This window comes from Nicotiana sylvestris, chromosome 3, assembly GCF_000393655.2.
Source record: "Nicotiana sylvestris chromosome 3, ASM39365v2, whole genome shotgun sequence".
In the NCBI taxonomy this organism is placed as follows: Eukaryota; Viridiplantae; Streptophyta; class Magnoliopsida; order Solanales; family Solanaceae; genus Nicotiana; species Nicotiana sylvestris.
Genome location: NC_091059.1, coordinates 40867797 through 40887461, shown reverse-complemented (window position 1 = coordinate 40887461; position 19665 = coordinate 40867797).

Below are 19665 nucleotides of genomic sequence, written 5' to 3'. Positions count from 1 at the left end.
ATGTACTCTGCCTCTGTTGTAGACAAAGCAACTGTTGACTGCAAAGTAGACTTCCAACTAACTGGTGCCTTTGCAAAAGTAAACACATAACCAGTAGTTGATCTTCGTTTGTCCATATCACCCGCAAAATCTGAGTCACAATATCCAACTACAGACTGATTGTCTTCCTGCTCAAAAACTAACCCGACATCTACAGTATTATGAATATACCGTAGAATCCACTTCACAGCTTGCCAATGCTCCTTCCCTGGATTGTGCATATATCTGCTAATAACTCCAACAGCTTGTGAAATGTCAGGCCTTGTGCAAACCATTGCATACATCAAGCTACCAACAACATTTGCGTATGGTACCTTTGACATATACTCTCGTTCAGCTTCATCCATTGGCGACATAGTAGTACTTAGCTTAAAATGGGAAGCAAGTGGAGTACTAACTGGCTTAGTCTTGTCATCTATGCCAAAACGTTGAAGTACTCTCTTCAAATATTCCTTTTGAGATAAACAGAGTTTCTTTGAACGTCTATCTCTAATTATCTCCATGCCAAGAATTTTCTTTGCCTCACCCAAATCCTTCATCTCGAACTCCTTCTTCAGTTGAATCTTCAACTTATCAATTTCTTCCAAATTCTTGGAAGCTATCAACATATCATCAACATATAGGAGAAGATATACAAAGGAACCATCTTTAAGCTTGTGCAAATACACACAATGATCGTATTTGCTTCTCTTGTACCCTTGCCGCAACATAAACTCGTCAAATCGCTTGTACCATTGTCTAGAAGATTGTTTCAATCCGTACAACGATTTTTCAAGTTTGCACACCATATTTTCTTTTCCAGCAACTTTGAATCCTTCTGGCTGAGTCATGTAGATTTCCTCCTCCAAGTTTCCATGTAAAAACGCAGTTTTTACATCCATCTGAACTAGTTCCAAATCCAATTGTGCTACCAAAGCCAACATAATTCTAATGGAGGAATGTTTTACAACTGGAGAAAACACTTCATTGTAATCAATTCCCTCCTTTTGAGCATATCCTTTGGCCACCAATCTTGCTTTGTAGCGAACATCTAATTGGTTAGGAAATCCTTCTTTCTTTGCAAATACCCATTTGCACCCAATTGCTTTCTTTCCCTTCGGGAGATTGGCCAATCTCCATGTATGATTCTGATGAAGGGACTGTATTTCATCATTCATGGCAATCCTCCACTTATCTTCTTCTGAACTTTGGACAGCGTCTTTATAAGTAGTAGGAACATCATCAGCTACAATTGAGGTTGCACAAGCAACCGTCTCTATGAGACGAACATGTTTCGTTATTGTTCTTTTTGGCCTGCTGGTTGCTATTGATTCAAGTTGTTGTTGAGATTCCTGAGTTGGAATCTCCTCTACTGGCTCTCCTTCCAGAGGGTAATCTTCATTTGTTTCCTCCTCTGCTTCTTGTGTAGGAAAAATAAATTTTCCCTCAAACTCCACCTGCTTAGAAGCACCTTCATTTTGTTTGGTATCTTCTGTTACCTTATTTACCATAGCAAATTCATCAAAGGTAACATCTCTGCTGAATATTACTTTCTTTGTCATAGGACACCATAAGCGATATCCTTTGACTCCAGAAGTAATTCCCATAAAAATAGCCTTCTTTGCCCTTGGATCCAATTTTGACTCCGTCACATGATAATATGCAGTTGAGCCAAACACGTGCAAAGAGTTATAATCTACAGCAGGTTTTCCGTACCATTTTTCAAATGGTGTTTTGCCATCAATAGCAGCAGATGGTAGACGATTAATGAGGTGGCATGCATATGTAATTGCCTCAGCCCAAAATTCTTTGCCCAAGCCAGCATTGGACAACATACACCGTACCTTCTCCAGCAAGGTCCGGTTCATACGTTCTGCCACTCCATTCTGTTGTGGTGTATGTCTAACAGTGAAGTGTCGGACGATGCCATCATTTTCACAGACCTTATTGAAATGATCATTTTTGTATTCACCTCCATTGTCTGTGCGAATACACTTGATTCTCCTGCCTGTCTGATTCTCCACCATCGTCTTCCATTTGAGAAAAATTCCCAACACTTCATCTTTGCTCTTCATTGTATACACCCATACTCTTCGGGAAAAATCATCAACAAAGGTTACAAAATAGTGCTTCCCACCCAATGAAGGTGTTTTGGAAGGACCCCAAACATCAGAGTGTACATAATCCAAAATGCCTTTAGTATTATGGATCGCTGTACCAAATTTAACCCTTGTCTGTTTCCCTTTAACACAATGCTCACAAAACTCCAAGTTGCAAGCCTTTACTCCTTTTAACAATCCTTGATCTGATAGAGTTTTCAAGGATTTTCCTCCAGCATGTCCCAAGCGCATGTGCCATAGCTTGGTTGCTTCTGCCTCTTTGTCGTCACTGGATGTTACTGTCGCTGTCCCAATAACTGTACTGCCACGATAGCGGTACATATTATTATTCTTCCGATTAGCCTTCATTACCACTAGTGCACCGGAGCATACTCTCATCACTCCATTTTCTGCAATGATTTTGAACCCTTTTGATTCTAGGGCTCCCACAGAGATGAGATTCTTCTTCAAATCCGGTACATATCGAACATCTATCAATGTTCTGATCATTCCATCATGGTTCCTTAATCGTATTGAACCAATGCCATATGAGGTAAGAGGGCTGTTATCCGCTGTGTGGATGACTCCATATTCTCCTTCTTGAAATTCCACGAACCAGTCCCTGTTGGGACACATATGATAGCTACAAGCCGAGTCCATCAACCATATGTCTGATGATGTTGATGACTCTGTTGTAACTAATGAGAAGTCTGAATCATCACAATCAGCTACATTTGAATCCATAATAGCCTTTCCATTGTTATGTTTGGCCTTATTCTTCAACTTCGGACAGTCTTTCTTCCAGTGCCCTTTTTCTCGACAAAAGGCACATTCATCTTTGCTGGGTCTGGATCTTGACTTGGATCTTCCCTTCTTTGTCCTCGTTTGATTTTGAGGACGACCCCTCACAAACAGTGCTTCTCCTTCTCCGCCCTTCTGTTTTTCTCGCTTTCTTTGTTCATAGCTGTACAAAGCTGAACAAACTTCTCTGAGAGAAATTTCGTCATTTCCATGGAGTAGAGTAGTTTCAAGGTGCTCGTACTCATCAGGAAGTGACGCCAACAACATTAAGGCCAAGTCACCATCATCATAAGTTGTATCCATATTTTGCAAATCTGTGACCAACTTATTGAAACTGGTGATATGTTCATTCATCGTGGTACCAGGAACATAGGTGAAGTGAAACAGTCTCTTCTTCATGTACAATTTATTTTGACTGTTTTTCTTCAAAAATTTATCCTCCAGTGCTTTCCATAATTTACTTGCAGAAGTTTCCTTTGTGTATGGATATTTCTGCTCTCTAGCAAGGTAGGATCGAATGGTACCGCAAGCAACACGGTTGATAATTCTCCAATCTTCTTCTCCAATAACATCTGGTTTCTTTTCTTCAATGGCCAGATCTAGCCCTTGTTGAAAAAGGACATCTAGAACCTCGCCTTGCCACATCCCAAAATGTCCGGACCCGTCAAAAATTTCTACCGCAAATTTCGCATTTGACACAATTCTTGTCATAAGCGAAGATGCCAATGATGACGTATTGTTGACACTTGATGTAGATTCTTCTTGTTTATTGTCCCCCATATTTGACACAAATATTATTTAATAGCTGACGACACAAATCAAGATTATTTCCTTTCTGATGTAGAAGATCAGACTAAGCTGCAACTACAGAGCATACTCAGACAGAACCTTGACTCAGTTACCAAGATAAATCTTTTCTGATGTGGAAGATCAGACTATGCTGCAACCACAGAGCATACTTAGACAGTACCTTGGCTCTGATACCAATTGTTGCGGAAGCCAAATGTATATAGTGTGAATAAGTCACAACTACTATACCAAAATTATGACAGCCACCAAATAATAAATAAGACAATAAAGCAACAATAAAGGGAACACCAGAATTTACGAGGTTCGGCTAATTTTGCCTACTCCTCGGACACAACCAATATTTTATTTCACTCCAAAAATACAAGTGAAATAATACTAAAGAGAGAAGATACAAATGCCTTAAACAGATGAGAAGGCAAATGAGAGGTGTGTTTCAATCCTAAACATTAGGCCTTCTTTTATAGGGGAAAAATCCCCCCAAACTTAACTCCCAACCAATGTGGGACTTTGGCATTTTGCCAAACTTCAACAAATACTAATATCATAAATAGTCCTGTATCTATCCGTTTTGAGGAAAGGTGATACTAGTTTTTTGGTTAATAATATAGTTTAAGACGTAAATTTGATTTGTATAGTAACGATGAAAGAAAATACTGAAGTAATGGTGACAAGTTAATTAAATACAGAAATAATTACATCATTCATATTTACTACTAGTATAGAGTTTGAATTCTTAAATTTTTTACAGATATTGAATATACTATAGCAAATATTTTGGGAAAAGGAAGAAAATACATTCTTTCCTTCTAATAAATAAATGGAAGTAAAAGTTTTTTTCTCGCTCTATAAAAGTTCTAAAGCGTGTGATTAGGGTGGATTATCTAACATGAACTACTGGCCATAATGGGGCCGGAAAAACGTATGCAAGATTCCGATTACATATCAAGGTTCAAGGTTGACGGATGGGCGAATAATAGGGAAAGGAACAATTAATTCGCCGAAAGGGGTGATAACCAATGGAGGTGGGAAAAGAGTACACTAGTAACCACGATGAAGGAGCAGACAGTTCAATCCACATAAGTGGTGACTGATTCAGGGATTATCTACGACTGAAAGCAATTCAACTCAATTAGTGGCAATACATTTTGGGGGATGATGGGGGGAGAAAAAAGTACTCTGTTGTTTGTCCATGGTGAATGAACAGACATTTCAATCCACACGAGTAATTTGAAATTGACTACGACTAGAAGTAATTCCAGCTTAGTTATTGCTACAACAACATAGAGAGCAAGGGATGTGAGCCCAAAGAAGAAGTTGACTAAATAAGTTATGGCTGAAGATAATCGTAAAGCAAAGGCAGGCGAGGTACAGAGGCAGCCTAAAGTTCGATCAGCTACTATTGGATCACAATCATGGGCTAGTGTGGTTACATGTAACCAAATGGCATCGAGGTGTATGAATTTGCAATTTATTGCGTTGATGATTCATGAAGGAGAGAATATAATTGTAACGACCCCAACTTTCCTCCGTAAGATATCGTGATGTCACCTAGTCTCTAAGACTAGGTAAGCTGATTACTAACAACGATTAAGCCAATTCTTAACAATGATAACTTGAAACATAGTTTAATATAGTGCCGAGACAAAAGCTGAATAAGCATACGCAACAATAATCATAATAACTTCCCAAGACTTGTGATACATAGCCACGAACTCTAATTGAATATATGGAATGATCTCAAGGATCGAAATACAATACTATTCAAATGGCAAACTGACCGTACAATGAAAGGAAGAGACTCCAAGGGACCGCGATGACCAAGCAGCTCTACCTTGAATCCTCGCGATCAACAAGCTAATTCTGTCGGGTCCGATATATCCAATACCTGGCTCTGCAAAAAAATATACAAAAGTATAGTATGAGTACACCATGATCGGTCCCAGTAAGTATCAAGACTAACCTCAGTGGAGTAGTGACGAGGTACAAGTCAAGATACTCACTAGACAAAACAACCTATAAAGAATAGAGATATAAAGCTAAAAATGAAAAGCAGAAATCAGTAAATGGCAACAAAATCAACATGTGATATAGACAATAAAGCAATAAGAACACTGTGAAGTATCATTAAAACCAAATAAGGAATACAAAACACAACCGATTAATCAAGCCGTTCTAACACAAGTTTCACAACGAAATCACTCTGTGGTACCTCATATCATAGTCACAAGTCTCGGGTCCTAACCCACCATCATATACTCACGACACCTTATGCCCATATCTCGAATCACAACCACACGGACAACTCACGTGCCAAAATTACAATCTGCCCGGCATGGTCACAGGCTTACAATCACAATTCGCCTGGCATAGTCACAGGCTCACAATCACAATCCGCCCGGCACGATCACAGGCTCACAATCACAATCCGCCCGGCATGATCACATGCTCACAATCACAATCTGTCCGACATGATCACAAGCTCACAATCATAATTTGCCCGGCATAATCACATGCTTAATAACAACATGAAAACGGATAATACAAGAACATATGGGCATGATTAATAAATGTCAAGTTTCATACTCCTGAACTAGGATAAGTGGCATGCTACAGTGTATGCTTGTTCGAGTGTACTACTGTAGCCTAAGTCAACAAGTAATATCAAAGACATCGAGTAGCTCATTGAAGCAACACAACAAATCACGTAAGGTGTATGACAAACACAAGGAAATAGCTCACCGTCACTCGAAAGTCACCAACACAATGTCTCCAAACCGTCACACATCATCCCTGACATTTCCACCCTTATCTCTCCCATACCCATCCGTATCACTCCATATAATAGCCACCCTTATCACTCGTATAATAGCCTCCCTTATCATTCAATGTAATAGCCACCCTTATCGCTCGTGTAATAGTCACCCTTATCACTCCCTGTAATAGCCATCCTCATCACTCTGCCCGGACAATAACACGATAGCTACCTGTATCACTCTGTACATCCAACAACAGTAAGATACCACCCTTATACTCTGCATAACAACAACCAAACCACATAACAATTTACACGTACTATCATTACAATAACACAACATATTACTTATATCACATGTGCTCGTAGGCCACAACCTTTCCAAGGATTCAATGATATTAATATTTTCACAACAATTAGCTCACGTCTCAACACAACGTATATAGAATCTCAATAACAACAAAATAAATGGAAAAGTAACTTAACAAGGAACAACACCTCCCTTAAACACAACTTCAACTAAAATAGATTAATGACTCTTGATAGCTTCAATTCTAATTAATTGTTTAAGGATAACTCAATAGTGACAGTATCTCCATGAAATGGAAAACTCTGAATTCTAGTGTATGAATTAAGCTAACAATGAAAGAGATGACACGAGCTAGTACTACGTCTAAAGGCATGAGACTAAACTGGCAACAAGGGATATCATGTAACAGTAATCCCAACGAAGAGCAACTCAAAAATAAAAGAAATCACATAACGGTAAAAGTGATAACAACACTGAACAAAGCATATAGGAGCAAACTCGACAAGTAAAGAATGTGACATGTAACGATAATTTAAAATAAAGCATGTGATGACACACATGATGAATAAAAGATATAACATGTGCTAACAATTTCAAATAAGTATATAAAAGATGACTAAGGTCTAGACTGGTTAATTTCCATATATAAGCTCGAGTATGTACTCGTCATCTAGCATACATGGCTTTCACATGACTCAAATAGCACAAATAACTCGAATCCTAAGGGTAATTCCCCTATAAAAAGTTAGGCAAGATACTTACCTCACAGAAGCTAAATCGATACTGAAAAATGGCTTTCTCCAGTGAAACAACCTCTCAACGCCTCAAATCTAGGCAAAATAACTTAATATCATAAATAAAAATTATAGGAAACAATTCCGGATAATAAAGCTTTGATACTTAATTAATACTGAAAATTCAACCCCGGGCTCGCACCTCGAAACCCGACAAAATTCACAAAATCCAAACACTCATTCCGATATGAGTCCAAACATACCAAAAGTATCCAATTCCGTTATCAAATCGTCATTCAAATCCTCGTTTTACATTTTTGAAAGATTTTGAAAAAAATCCTTGATAAAAATGATTATGGAATCAAGAAATATAACCAATTTCGAAAAAAAAAACACTTACCCCAAGCCAACACGTGAAGAATCCTTCAAAAATCGCTCAAATCTGAGGCCTCTAACTCAAAAAGTGATAAAAATGGCCAAACCCTCGATATATGAAGAGATTGCCCAGGAGTTCCACATTTGGGACCAAGTAACGCACCTGCGATCTCGCATTTGCGAGCAAAATCATCGCACCTTCCGCCTTCACTTACAGCCCAGAAATCGCACTTGCAATCCACTATTCGCATCTGCGATTCTGCAGAAGCGTCTCAAACTCCGCAGAAGTGGACGACTAACCGGAAGCTCTCTTTCCCATCTATGATCAATATCCCGCATATGCGATTGAGCACCTGCAATCCCTCACCCGTAGAAGCGAAACAACTGGATGTGCACCATCTCGCAGAAGCGACCAAAATCACGCAGAAGCGGCTCCTCACCTGCGCTTCAAAATGCGTTGATGCAATACACCAGAAATAGACTTGCCAAAAATGGAAACAAATCCAAAACTCGTCCAAAACACACTTGGGGCCCCCGGGACCCCGTCCAAACATACCAACAAGTTCCATAACCTAACGCGGACCTGCTCGAGGCCTCAAATTACATCAAATAACATCAAAACTACGAATCGCTTCTCGAATCAAACTTAATGAATTTATGAACTTTCAACTTCTACAACTCGCGCCGAATCATATCAAATCAATCCAGAATAACCTCCAATTTTGCATGCAAGTCCCAAATGACATAACGTAGCTATTCCAACTCTTGGAATCACAATCCGATCCTAATAACCACAAAGTCAACTCCTGATCAAACCTCTTTACCTTTCAAGCCTTCAACTTTTCAATTTTCGCCAAAATGCATCAAATCATCCTATGGACCTCCAAATCCAAATCTGTACATACACCTAAGTCCAAAATCACCATACAAAGCTATTGAAATCATCGAAACACCATTCTGTGGGTCATCCACAAAAAATTCAAAACTTCGGTCAACTGTTTTCACTTAAACTTTTAAAATAAGAATTATTCTTCCAAATCAATCCCGAATAATCTGAAAGCCAAACTCGACCACACACACAAGTTATAATATATAATACGAAGCTGATCGAGTCCTTAAGCCACCAAACGGGATGCAAATTCTCAAAACGACAGGTCGTGTCGTTAGATTATCCCCTCTTAAACAAATGTTTGTCCTCGAATGTGCCAAGAACCATTCCGAAGTCATCAAATCATTGAATGAACTTACCATACATATACTTGAGGGTGATCCCACGTCACCCCAATCCACAGAGGCCCAACAACACCATCTTAATTGAAAATTATTCCTTCCTCCCGCACTAGTAAACCTTTGAACCAAATTTCTCACAATACGATCATTTCCAAAAGACATGATTCGCACATCAACACACTGTATCAGCCTCAACCATCTACAACAACTAATGCCTACACCCACCAGGTACAACCACACGACGTAACACATAATATATATTCCTATAACAACATCTCTGACCACAATAACTGCCCATAATCAAATCCAACACCGGCAGTTAACCTCATATCAGCTAGAACCCTGTTCCAAACCTCTACAGAACTAACAATGATGCAAGAAACATGAAGACCCCATAACTATTCACCCGAATCAACTCACATCTAATGCCACCTGGGCACACACCTTGTAGCTAAAACTCAATAAGCAAAATGCGAATATGACTAAATACGCAAAGAGAAAGACATGAGAGAACTATCGAACAACCCGACAGGCACACTCCCTATCTGTACCATACTTACAAATCATTTCCACAAGGGAGGATCAAAACATATGAACTAGTCACAAGGATCACATCCTAATATAACTCCACCGCAACACGTAGCCCGGTTCAAACATATAAAACCATATGAAAACACAAGGGTCTCACCCTTAACTCTGAATCACAAGTAGAATATACGTCATACCAACCGAAACCTTCCACTAATTAATTATTCAAAACAAAATCACAAGACGTAACAAACTTCCCATACTGGTAAAGCATCTAAATCGCAAATTGTAACCAAAGCATTCAGAAATCACATCAAAACCCACCGAAATGAGTAATAGAAAGACACTTCTGGACTCATAGCTCTCAATATTGAACAAAACAAAATGATAGACATGGGCTACCACCATAGAATCTCCCAACAGGAGTAAACACAAAAATAAAGTACAAAATCATCAAACCCACCCATATGTGAAACATGATAGGAGGAATCACCTCGATAAGCAGAACCGAATCAAAATAAGGATAGTTCTCCTTTATAACAAATCGAAACCATACCTGTAACGAAACCATATGGTGTAGTAGCCTTAGCCCTGCCCTGGAAAATATATCAACGGGCCGGGCTTCCTCCTCTAGGGCGCTCTTTACTCGCATGTCTTCCACCCCTAACTGGCTGTGCAAGTGGAGTAGTATTTGAAATGGAGCCCATAGCCTGAGTGCTCTGATAAAATCTGCCCCTCCCGAGTCTAGGACAATCCCTTATGATGTGCCTAATATCACCACACTCATAACAACCCCTCTACAGGCATGGCTGCTCATACCGAGTCTGTGCCGGATAACTAGAATAACCGTTGTAGGAACCACAATGCCGGTGGTGCACTAAAAGAACCAACTGGAGCACCACGAGTAGTCTGAAGTACAGACTGGGTTGGCTCTCTACCCCAGCCTCTACCATGATGAGTCATAGCTGAAGAGTAGAATCCACTAAACCATCCAGAACCTCGAGACCTCTTGATCTCCTTTTCCTCCCTCTCATCACCCCGAATACGCTCCAACATCTTGGAAATCTCCACCACCTACTGAAATAGAGTATCAGTCCGCAACTCCTGAGCCATGCAGAATCTAAGATCATAATTGAGCCCTTCAATGAATCTACAGACTCGCTCTCTAACTATAGGAACCAAAGTATATGCATGATGGGATAACTCACTGAACTTGATGGCATACTCTGACACCGTCATAGTGCCCTAACGCAGCTGCTCAAACTCTACGCGCCGTGCATCCTAAAGGGTCTGGGAACAAACACCCTCAAGTACATCTCTGAAAACTGAGCCTAAGTGGGTGGTGTTGCATCGGCTGGTCTACCCTCCTCATAAACCTGCCACCACTAATATGCTGCCCCCGAAAGTTGGAATATAGTAAAAGCAACTCCGCTCACCTCCACAATACCCATGGTATGGAGAATACGATGACACTTCTCTATAAAGTTGTGCCATTAAAAGTAGGAGGACTATACCTCTCAAGCCTCTTCAATTCCTCCTTTGATACCCCTAGCCTGACCTCAGGTTGAATCTGGAATAACAGGCTGTACGGACACTACACCCGGAACCTGAGCAATATGAGCCTGTTGCTCTTGAGTATGGTAGTGAGAGTATGAGCCCCTCCCTTAATTTGCGAAGTAGCTGGTACAACGGAGATCAATACCGCTTGAGACAACATACCAAACATGCTCAAGAACTATGCTAAAGTCTCCTAAGTTCGGGGGTAACAATAGGTGCCTCTGATGCCTATCCCCCAACCGCAACTATTGGCAGCTCCTCAATTGATGTTATAACGGGTGTTGTAGCTGCGTTGCGTGCCCCTCCTCGACCTCTACCTCAACCTCGACCTCTCATGGCTCTAAGAGGGGGCACAGGTGTCTGCTAAGTTGATCCGGTAGTGCGCGTCCTCACCATCTGTGAGAGAATAGAGATATAAAGACTCAAACTTCGAAATTAATAAATCCGCAAGACAGGAATGAAAAAAGTGGAGATTTTTCTAATAGTTTCATAGCCTCTCACAGATAAGTATAGACGTCTCTGTACCGATCCGAAAGACTCTACTAAACTTGCTCATGACTCGTAAAACCTATGAACCTAGAGCTCTGATACCAACTGTCACGACCCAATTTCTCTCCATAAGGTTTCGTAATGGTACCTAGCCTCTAAGACTAGGCAAGCCAATTACTAACAACAATTAAGCCAATTCTTAACAATGGTAACTTCAAACATAGTTTAATATAAGTGTCGAGACAAAAGCAGAATAAGCCTACGCGGCAATAATCATAATAACTTCTCAAGATTGGTGATACACAGTCACGAACTCTAGTTGAATACATAGAATGATCTCAAGTATCGAAATATAATACTATTCAAATCGCAAAATGATAGTACAATGAAAGGAAGAGACTCCAAGGGACTGCGACGACCAATCAACTCTACCTTGAATCCTCGCGATCAACAAGCTAACTCTGTTAGGTCCGATATCTCCAATACCTGGCTCTACACAAAAATGTGCAAAAGTGTAGTATGAGTACACCACGGTCGGTACCCAATAAGTATCAATGCTAACCTCGGAGGATTAGTGACGAGGTACAAGTCAAGACACTCACTAGACAAAATAATCTGTGCAGAATAGAGGTATAAAGCTAACAATGGAAAGCAGAAATCAGTAAATGGCAACAAAATCAACATGTGATATAGACGGTAGAGCAATAAGAACACCGTGAAGTATCATTAAAACCAAATAAAGAACACAAAATATAACCAATTATCAAGTGGTTCTAACACTAGTTTCACAACGAAATCACTCTGTGATATATCATATCATAGTCACAAGTTCGAGTCCCAACCCACCATTATATACTCATGGAACCTCGTGCCCACATCTCGAATCACAATGGCATAGTGTTAGTTTATATAAATCCACCAAACTATAGAGTACCTGGTTATCTATGTGTTTCCACTGAGTTTACTAATTAAAAAGTAAGTAAATGAGACACGGGATTTTTACGTGGAAAAATCCCAACTCAAGGGGACAAAAACCACAACCAACACTTGTAGGCTTTCAACTTTATTAACTTGTAAACACACTATTACAAGCCACTTTGTAATGACTCTATTACAAAGACTTTAACTCAACTAACTTGTGATACACTTTTACAAGCCACTTTGTCACTCACTAGTTACAAAGACTTTAACTTATGACTAACTCTAGTCACAACACAAACTCAGAAGGTTTATGATTTTGAGTTTCCTAAGACAAAGCTTCTAAGAAATCAAGATAGGAGTTATAATGAAGAACAAACAACAAGATTAAAATTAAACTACGGATACACATAGACTTATTGTGGAACAGGTCCTTTTTGGAGTTGTCTTCTTGTTCTTGACACACTTGTGAATTCAATGCTGGATCAGACCTTTTATTGCTTGAGAGAATATCATTAAATGCTCAAGTGAATATCTTATGCCTTGCACCAAGTTATTATGCTAACAAAGACATCCCAAGGATGATGTCAATTCTTGGTTGGTACACGCCTCTTCCCAATGGTAAGTGACTGCTGCACTATCTGTTGCACTGTTGCGTGTACAGTTGTTGGCAATTACTTTCTGCAGTTGCTTTTCGGTTGTATAGTTGACTTGTACTTCTGTCAGAGAACACCCAAGGATCAAGTCCCTGTCTTGTTCCTCTTTTCTCTTTATTTGTAGCAGTTCACATTAGCTGGAGTTCAAGGTGGACTTCGTTCATTTGTAATGTGTACCAAGTGTGTCAGGTTCCCTATCTGGTTCTTGAGAGTAAGTTTGTTAGATCATCAAAACATAAGGCAAAACTTTGAAAATCCATCACATAGACAACTCATGTGCCAAAATCACAATCCATCCAGCATGGTCACAGGCTCACAGTCACAATTTTCCATCATATCATAGGCTCACAATCGCAATCCGCCTGGCATGCTCACATGCTCACAATCACAATCCGCCTAACATGATCACAATCACAATCCACCTGATATAATCACACACTCACAATCACAATCTGCCCGGCATGATCACAGGCTCACAATCACAATCCGCACGATAAAATCACAGGCTCAATAGCAATATGAAAACGGATAATACAAGAACACATAGGCATGATCAATAAATGTCAAGTTTCATACTCCTAAACTAGTATAAGTGGCATGCTACAGTATATGCTTGTGCAAGTGTACTACTGTAGTCCAAGTCAACAAGTAATATCAAAGACATAGAGTAGATTATTGAAGCAACACAACAAATCACGTAAGATGTATGACAAACACAAGGAAAATCGCACCATCGCATAATAATTAACAACACAATGTTTCCAAACCACCACACATCATCCCTGACATTGCCACCCTTATCTCTCCCATAGCCACATGTGTCGCTCTATATAATAGCCACCCTTATCCCTATGTGTAATAGCCACTTATCCCTTCGTGTAATAGCCACCCTTATCGCTCCATGTAATAGCCACCCTTATCGCTCTGTATTATCGCCACCCTTATCACTCCGTGTAATAGCAACCCTTATCACTCCGTGTAATAGCCACCCTTATCACTCCGCCCGAACAATAACACAATAGCCACATGTATCACTCCGTAGATTCAACAACAGTGAGATGCCACCCTTATTCTCCGCATAACAACAATCAATCCACACAACAATTCACACACATTGTCATAACAACAACACAACATATCACTCGTATCTCCAGTGCCCGTAGGCCACAATCTTTCCAAGGATTCAATGATATCAATATTTTTACAATAATTAGCCCACGGCTCAACACAACATATATAGAATCTCATTAACAACAAAATGAACGGAAAAGTAACTCAACAAGGAACAACATCTTTCTTAAACACAACTTCAACTAAAATAGATTAATGACTCTCGATAGCTTCAATTCCAATTAATTGTTTAAGGATAACTCAATAGTGACAATATCTCCATGAAATGAAAAACTCCGAATTCTAGTGTATGAATTAAGCTAACAATGAAAGAGATGACACGAGCTAGTACTATGTCTAAAGGCATGAGACTAAACTGGCAACAAGGAATAACATGCAACAATAATCTCAACGAAGAGCAACTCAATAATGAAAGAAATCACGTAATGGTAAAAGTGGTAACAACTCCGAACAACGCATAGAGGAGCAAACTCGACAAGTAAAGAATGTGAGATGTAACGACAATTTCAAATAAAGCATGTGATGGTAGACATGATTAATAAAAGAAGTAACATGTGCGAACAATTCCAAATAAGTACATAAAAGATGACTAAGGGTCTAGACTGGTCAAATTTTACATATAAGCCCGAGTACGTACTCATCACCTCGCGTACATGGCTTTCACATGACAGAAATAGCAAAAATGACTCGAATTCTAAGGGGTAATTCCCCAACACAAAGTTAGGCAAGATACTTACCTCACAGAAGCTAAACCGATAATCAAAAATGACATTCTCGAGTGAAACAACCTCTGGACGGCTCAAATCTTGTTAAAATAACTTAACATCATAAATAAAAATCATAGGAAATAATTCCGGATAATAAAGCTTCGATCTTTAATTAATAGTAAAAAGTCAACCCAAAAAGTCAACCCCGGGCTCGTACCTCAGAGACTGATAAAATTCACAAAATCCGAATACCCATTCTGATATGAATCCAACCATACCAAAATTATCTAATTCCGATATCAAATTGTCCTTCAAATCTTCATTTTATATTTTTGAAAGATTTTACAATAACTCATATTTATCTCTCATTCAATTTACTTAATTAATGATAAAAATGATTGTGGAATCATGAAATATAATCAATTTGGAATAAAGAACATTTACCCCAAACCAACACGTGAAGAACCCTTCAAATATTGCTCAAATCCGAGGCCTCTAACTCAAAAAGTGATAAAAATGGCCAAACTCTCGATATATGAAAGGACTGCCCAAGAATTCTGCATTCGCGGACCAAGTAACGCACCTGCGATATCGCATTTGCGAGCAAAATCATCGCACCTGCGGCCTTCACTTACAGCCCAAAAATCGCACCTGCGATCCTCTATTCGCATATGCGATTCCGCAAAAGTGTCTCAAACTCCGCAGAAGCGGACGACCATCTAAAGGCTCTCTTTCACATATGCGATCAATATCCCGCATATGTGATTGAGCACCTGTGATCCTTTACCCGCAGAAGAGAAACAACAGGATGTGCAACATCTCGCAGAAGCGGCTCCGCACCTGCGCTCCAAAATGCGCATGTGCGACACACCAGAAATAGACTTGCCAAAACATGGAAACGAATCTGAAACTCGTCCGAAACAAACCTAGATCCCGTCCAAACATACGAACAAGTTTCATAACCTAAAGCGGACCCACTCGAAGCCTCAAATCACATCAAATAACATCAAAACTATGAATCGCACCTCGAATCGAACTTAATGAATTTATGAAATTCCAACTTCTGCAACTCGCGCCGAATCATATCAAATCAATCCGGAATAATCTACAATTTTGCATGCAAGTCCCAAATGACATAACGTAGCTATTCCAACTCTCGGAATCGCAATCCGAGCCCAATAACCACAAAGTCAACTCCCAGTCAAACCTCTTAACCTTTCAAGCTTTCAACTTTCCAATTTTTGCCAAAATGCATCAAATCATCCTACAGACCTCCAAATCCGTACATACGTCTAAGTCCAAAATCACCCTACAAAGCTATTGAAATCATCAAAATACCATTCCGGTGTTGTCTACACAAAATTCAAAACTCTGGTCAACTCTTTTCACTTAAGCTTCTAAAACAAGAATTATTCTTCCAAATCTATTCCGAATCATCCAAAAGCCGAACTCGACCATACACGCAAGTTATAATACACAATACGAAGCTGATCGAGACCTTAAGCCACTGAACGAGATGCAAATTCTCAAAACGATCGGTCGGATTGTTACAATAATGCAACTAGAACTAGAAGACATTGAGAAAGAGAATAAAAGTGCAGCTCATTTACAATCCTACATGTTATTGGATTTTCTCCAAAAATAGGGGACAGAGGTTCCTTGTGACCCAATGGAAATTTGCAGTCGTAGATTTATTATCATAACGAAGACTATTTTTTATCAGATTCCATCGCATGAAGGATTGGCAAATAACCATACCTACAATAGGATTGACAAAGATATTGTAGATACTAGTTGAATGACTAATATGACAATACTAATAGTATAGATACTAGAACCATATTTTTTACTGCTCTCCATTGGGAATTAATTTTATTGGACAAACTCTTAAAAGGACAGTGGATACTTTTGTGCCTTACTCTGCCATATCAAACAGAGAGAGTGTGTGAATTCATATTCAAAATAAAGTTATCTCATAAATAGTATTTGGGTGGCAATAACTTACTCAAATTCATTTGGACACAGACTCTTGCATATTTGACATGAGAAGCACTAACAACTTAGATATCTATTTTAACAATTGTGTAAATTATATTCTCTTCATAATATTTCATCAGAAGCTCAGGTAACCTAACCTAAAGCGCAATAGTAGACCATGTGTGGTAGATGGTTTAAAGTCACTTTTTAATTAATTTACAATAAGATACTCCAATTGTTATCAATAATCTAAGGACCTTCTATAAAAAACTTCATATTTTCATATCAAATTTAAATAGAAAGTATCCATAAACATGGCCTAAAGCTTCAAAGTCCTATTGGAGTTCCCAAGGTCTAAAAACTTTTGCGCACAAATTGTTATAATCAGTAGATGTACTCAAGAGTTTCACAGTCAAAACGTTCTCTCAGGAATTTCTAATTACTTTAAAACGTCCTGAATGAATAATCTTTGAAATCCTAGGATCATTCTTATCAGTAGTACTTTCATATATTACATTTTCACTGTATTCATCATTTCTACGCCCGGATAAAAAAGCCAGCTGTCACGACCCAAAATCCACTATAGTTCGTGATGGCGCCTAACGCCACCGTCAGGTAAGCCAACAGTGAGTGATCAACTTAATTGCTCATTTTGTTACTTTTGAAACCATATTTTTTATTAAGAAAGGACATTTACACTTTTAAATCCACATGAACGTACATAATTAGTAGTTTATAAAAGAAATGAAATGTGATAATAATATATAAATCCATAAGCATCAACTAGCATATCCCAAAATCCGGTGTCACAAGTGCATGAGCATTTACTAGGGAGTACAATAATAATACAACATCTGTCTGGAATGTAAATAAGACAGAGTAAAGTAAATAGTACGATGAAGACTCTGTGGGCTGCGATGCGTAGCCTGGAATGTAGCTCACCATAAAGTTTCTTCACCAGTTGCGCCTACGCGCCAAGGTGACCACCAAATGAACCTGTCGGATCATGCATATTTAGTGCAGAAGTGCAGCATGAGTACGTAAATCAACGCGTACCCAGTAAGTATCTAGCCTAACCCTGGAGAAGTAGTGACAAGGGGTCGACATCGATACTTACTAGTGGTCTAATAAAGCAAATACAGTAGGAAGTAAACAAATATACGGCAGAGTAATAAATAGTATAAATAAATTTAGGTACGTGGTACAATCCTCATCTGAACAGTAAACTCAAGCTCTCAATGTCAGTTACCTCTTCAATCGGAGTATATGTTAAATGGACCTCATCAGATAGGTTGTCACAACTCAAATCAATAAAAACACATGGACACGCTGATTTCTTGTCAAATATTACGCACGACGTTGCCGAGGCGAACGACCCGATCCCATAAGAATATGATATTGTCGAGGCGTTCGACCCAATTCCATAATAATGTGTACAATGCCGAAGGTCGAGCGACATGAATCATAGATACATCTATTATATTATCGAGGCAAACGACTCGCTCCCATTAGAGTAAGAAGCTTTAACGGGTCCTGGACCCCACTCACGAAATATGTGTGAGTTATGAAATTTTAAGGAAAAACTTTGCAACGAATACGCACAACATGGGAGAAATTCATAAGGGAAGCACAAATTATTCTGCGGATTATCAAGTAGTTCGTCACATCTCTACACTAGCGGGTTTATCACTCTATGCAAGTCTAGTCTCAAGTCGTAACGCGAAACAAAGGAATTAAACGAGCAAAGATAACTCAAATAGTACAATTATAGCATGACGTGAACCTAAGTCTACTCAGATATAATTAGAAGTTCTAGCATACGCACGGACATCCACCACCTCATATGTGCGTAGCTCCCACAATATGTAGCACATAAGACCATAACACCTACGGGGTAAATTCCATCTCATAAGGTTAGACAAGAGACTTACCTCGCTCCGAAGTTCCCTAACCGGCTCCAGTGCCTCTTTAACTCCTCAATTCAAAGCCAACGATCCGAAACTAGTCAAGCAAGGTGCAAATCAATCAAAATATACACCAATGTGTATAATTTAACAATATTCCCAACCCCGCTCGAAAAGTCAACAAAGTCAACCCTCGGGTCCACATGCTCGGATTCCAAAAATGCTTGAAGATAATCATTAACCATAACACCGCGAACTCAAATATACAATTTATTTTTAATTCCATGTCCAATTTCGTGGTAAAAGTCAAAAAATAACAAATTCTAGGTTTTCTTCAAAATCATACAATTTCCACCAATTTCCATGTCCAAATCCATGTATAATTCATGTATTTAACTCACAATATGAGGAAATCATTTACCTAGTGATGGGTGACGAAGAAGCTCCTTCAAAAATCGCCCGAAGCTCGGCTCCCATGGAAGATTTGAAATAAAATGAGCCAAAACCCGTTTTTGCAAGCTTATACACTACCCAGATGACCTTCATCGCGAAAACGTTACTGCCTTTGTGTTCGCGAAGCTCAACAAACACAGGACCAGAATTTCTTCTTCGCAAACGCGTCAAGTCCCTCACACTCGCGAAGCATAACCTGCTTTAGCTCCCCAGTTC